At 33.4% G+C, this 4902-nt stretch overlaps 1 long non-coding RNA gene across 1 annotated transcript; it reads left to right on the top strand.

Moving 5' to 3' along the window:
* Positions 1 to 1475: 1475 nt before the first annotated feature.
* LOC113298848 lies at positions 1476 to 4482 on the top strand. Its single transcript, XR_003334417.1, has 3 exons — positions 1476 to 3000; positions 3671 to 3752; positions 4250 to 4482. It is a non-coding gene; the product is annotated as an uncharacterized LOC113298848 (long non-coding RNA).
* The last annotated feature ends 420 nt before the right edge of the window (positions 4483 to 4902 follow it).

Genomic DNA, 4902 nt, shown 5'->3' with positions numbered 1-4902 from the left:
TAATGATATATAACGATAAAAATAATAAATTGTGATTAAATAGGTACGGAAAATTATTAGTGCTTATATATGGTTAAGTTATGTAAAGTAAACTAATTACAAATTAGATGTATATGTTTTGCAGTTAATCTAGATAGTTAATATAATACTTATTAGGCGTTAGACATAAGAAGGTGGAGATACAATGCATAGAAAGACTTAACTTAGTAATCTTGTACCGAATTATCTTTAGTCGATCCTGTAAATATTTAAAATGAAAAAAATATACATGAAGTAATAATAATAGTATTCAGATGTTTTATGTAAGATTACAACTCAAAGAAAATAAACTCATATATTAATAAGATACTTTACACTAATAGCAAAATCTAAAGACTATTAGGATATATTACAATTTTATGCAGACTCAAATTTAGAGCATATTAAATTGCCAACGCCAATATTTAACAAGATATAGTATACCGATTTAATATGAATAAATAAAATTTATTATATCAATTTTTATGTGAATGTAGAATTATATTTAAAAGAGATTAAGACCTAGTGTACCAACTGGACTAATTGATCTTAATAAATTTAACAGAAATACACCACTTATATATTAATAAATTAAATTTAACATAATTACACCAGTTACAATAGAAGTTTATAAATTAATTGATCTTAATAAATTAATAGTTAATTAATCCAGCACTGGGAATAGTGAAGGTTGTGTTCTCTTTGTTTGTAGGAAGGCATTGTTGGGACTGGCCAACCTTAACAGGGGAACTGCATTCAGAGGTGACCGATCATAGACGTTTAGTATGATTTAGATCTTTTAGAAAACCGATAATTATAAGGTCAATTAGAAAGATTCGTAGGAATCTCCCTTGTAATTATAGACAAGTATTCTATAAGATAGAAATTAGTGTAAGAAACTTAGGCTTCTGTATTTGATAGAACTTTAATCAACGTAACTGAACCTAGAGCTGCAAATTTAGATTTTAATTGTAGAAAGCCATATAGGTTTGTGTTTTGCTTTATGTTATTTGCGCTTAGACAAGAGATGGGATTAATTTTTAAGGTGGGGAGTTTTTGAAGACCATAAGAATGGTTTGATTTTCGAGGACGAAAATGAATATGGTGAGGAGAATGTAAGGATCCTCAATCTCGTCAACGCTATTAGACTAGTCAGGAGAGGTCTTAGCTGTTGATAACTCGATTAGTTTAACACAGACGTTAATTAGTAGGAATTAATCTAACAACGATTTAGATACGATATTAGTACCGTTGAACAGATCTTGAAAAGTTATGTGAGATTGACTACTCAAACGTGTCATTCGGATACCGGATGAAGAAGATTTCATCAGATTAGTCGAAGGGAAAAATAGTCATTTTGCTATCAAACCGACCTGGGCTTCCCATATGATTTAAGGGAGTTCCTTTATCATTTGTCTTTGGTATTATCTAACTTAGTCGAGCAGATAAGCTCATTTCTATCTCTTCTTTTATTTTCTTCTTCTTCTTTCTCTTTCTTCTTTCCTTCTTCCCCTTCTTCTGTTCTTCATCTTTGGTGAATTCTTATAAGAATTCTGAGGTTGTGATGTCGGGATAATTAGACAAGAGTCATGGGTTGTTGCTGGAGGAGGTGTTGTTCTTGGTAGCTGATTCTTTTTTAGGAAATCAAGATATTTCAGAGAGAACTGAAGATTAGGGTTTTAAGATTTGGTCTTGAGATATTTATTGAATTGAATCGGTGTTTTGAGATACTGATGGATGAATAATAAGAGTTTGATGATTTATTGAAGTTGTAAGGTTGTTGATGATTGAATCAAGAGTTACGGTTATATAAAGGAAACTCAGAGAAGATCCAATAGATGTAATTGATGTTCTAAGGAAGTGTTTAGAGATGGGTTTTGTGTATTGAGAACAAAGAAGAAGAGTTGGGTATTCAATTTAGGGATTGATTACAGAGAAGAAGTTTAATTAAGAATTGAAAGGTTAGGATTTCAAAGAATGTTTAGAGACGATTTGAAGAAGAAATTGGTTATTGTTTTGAAATTAATTCTATCCCAAGGAGTCGGAGTTTGAAGAATCGATTCACAGAAGAAGGTGAGCTGATGTCAACTTGCTGGAATGGAACTATTTAAGGTAAATGTTTATGTAAGTAAATTAGTACAACCTTCAGTTCATTATTGAGATTATGTGAATGCTTATGAAGTTAAGAATTTTGTTGATATAAAATGGAGCTGTGTTGATTAGGGTTTAGGTTTATTTTGATTTACAGGGGTTGGTACTTATTAAGGATGAAACAGAAACTGAGTTTTAGAAGTGGTGTTGACATCAGTTACACAGAACTGTGTTGGTTGTAGTGAACTGGACAAGGAAATGGTAATGGTGATAGTTTTAGTGTGGCTGTTGGGTTGTTGTATAGTGGCTGAGAAGATGTTGGTGAAGAATTTACCTGTTCTTTGTGTATTTTGAGTGATCTGGTGGTGCAGGAATGGATAAGTTAAACTACATTTGGTGATGATGTTGCTGTGGTGAGGTCATAGTGGTGATGGAGCTGAACTAATAGTGCAGGGGTTAGTGGTACTAGTAAAGCTGGTGGAGGAAATTATAGGTAATATGAAGAGAGTATGATCTCTACTGAAATGCAAATGGAGTATTAAGGTTTAGTGTAATATTGCATTGAGTTATAAGTTGTAGTGGTATTGTTAAAGCTGCAGGGGATATAAGTGGCTGGTGGAAGTTTAGGAACTGTTTTGAGATATGGAATAGAGTTACAGTTACAACTTGTTGAGCTGAATTGATTGATGAGTGCTGAAATTTGGAAGTGATAATGGTGGATAAGACATTTTGGATGTGAAGAATGACTGTGGTTAGAATGAGTGTATGTGTTGATGAGCAGCTTTGTAATGGTGGTATGTTAGAGTGGTGATTGACTGAATGTGCAATGGTGGCGTCGAGCGTGGTTTTGAGTGAAGAGGATTTGGATAATTGCAGCTACTGCATTCGCAGGTAGGCTAAGCTTACAGTTGTAGTTAAATTATGCAGTTTAACTGAAATTCTATGTATTATTGTTGTATTGAACTTTAGAATCTCATTAGAATGAATGGAATCAGGTTGCAAGTGAATTTGTAGTTACAATAGAGTATGTGCCTGATAGTCATTCTAGTCATTTTAGCTGACTGAGTTGAATCGGTGTTGACTCACTGAGTTACAGATCCTGACCTGAGTCGACTCAGTTAACTTGACCTTAACCATTTACCCTGGACTTTGACCTTTGACTGGAGGTTGACTGTTAGTTGAACCATTTGACCATCAGTGACCGTTAGTTGACCCAGTTGGGTCAGCACTTGTGTAATGGGCCGAGTCTAGTGGACTTGGGCTTAGTGCCATGTATCCTTAGTTAGATATTTTGGAACATTTATGGTCTGAATTAGCCTTTGGCTTTTTCTACATGCGAAAATATTCTTTAGACTTAGTTAGAGACTATAAAATCAATCTAATTGGATTAGTAAACTCTTAGTTAAGCTAAGGATAGATAATAAAAGGTGTAGAATCATAATGGACTTAGAACCATTAGATAGTTCACTTAGCCTATAACTAGAGACTTGAATGAAATTATGTTATGAGCCTTGTGTGAGCCATTTTGGCTAGAATCTTAGAATTCTTGTGTGATTAACAGTTATCTATTAACAACGATCGATTCAAAGGATGAACCGCTGGATCGTGGATCTCGAGGTAGGCGTGGCTTGTCATCAAAAGAGGTGGGAATACATTTAATTCTCTTGAAACCATTGTTGTTTCTTTTTCAAAAGTTTATGTTTAATGAACTCATACATCGTCTGTTTTTGCATCCCATTAATTGTTTAGTTTGTGTTATGATTGTTCTGTTGATTCTTTTAGTCTTTCCATGATTTGAAAAGGACTTGTAATGTTTTGAATGTCATTATGAATTGTTATGGGAAATAATAATTTCCACCCTGTCGTATATAGGATACGCTCCTTCACATTTATACCTAGATCTTTTATAATATATTGGTCGGCAGTTTGCGAGTTCGGAATTGCACAACCATAGTATATACTGTTTGAAGAAGGAGTTTATCCATATACATGTTTGTTTGTTACAGTGACTTGGTCACTTTTACTGTTTGGGAAAGCATGTATTGTTTTCCATGTCTTTCCATGATTTATTGAAAGTTAAACGTTATTTCTACTGGGCACCCCTTTTAGGGATGATGTGCTCACACATTCCCACTTTCAGTTTCAGGGACAGATTAGAATTGCGCAGCGAAAGCTTCAAGGGTTGATTTCGTTAGTTGGTTAACTTCTGCTATATTTATTATATATTGTATATTCTATTTGTAAACCAAATGGCTATTGTATAAGTATCAATTGAGAGGAGTTTTGTATATATATATATTCCAGAGCGGGGCTAGTTTCTGGATTAAGTTTTGCAACTGATTTCTTAATTGAATGCTTAAGTACATGTTTTAGATTCTTAGTGCCTCTTTATTTAGTTAATCTCTTGGATTAGTCAGCTGCTAGCTTAGGGGGCGCTACACATCCTATCTTCATTAACATTTGCATAATGACATAATAGGCTTGACTTTTGACAAATATGGGACAATCATAGTTCACGGACGCAAACACACATATCCCATAACAAGTTGCAATATATAAAATCATAAAGATTAATAATACAAAATCATCTTCCAAATAAACTTTAGAATTTAAATAAATAAATCTAAAAACATCGCAAGATGAAAATCGTTGGAGATAGCTATATGTACTCACAATAATTGCTATCCCAAACCCTAGTTATCCTTCTAAAAACGCAAGAATAAATTCTCATAAGAAGTTTCCTAGACATTAAGGCCTCTAAAAAATTATTTATCGTCCCCGAACTCCTTGCCG

This window comes from Papaver somniferum, chromosome 7, assembly GCF_003573695.1.
Source record: "Papaver somniferum cultivar HN1 chromosome 7, ASM357369v1, whole genome shotgun sequence".
Lineage (NCBI taxonomy): Eukaryota > Viridiplantae > Streptophyta > Magnoliopsida > Ranunculales > Papaveraceae > Papaver > Papaver somniferum.
This window is presented reverse-complemented; position numbering and strand designations above follow the sequence as displayed.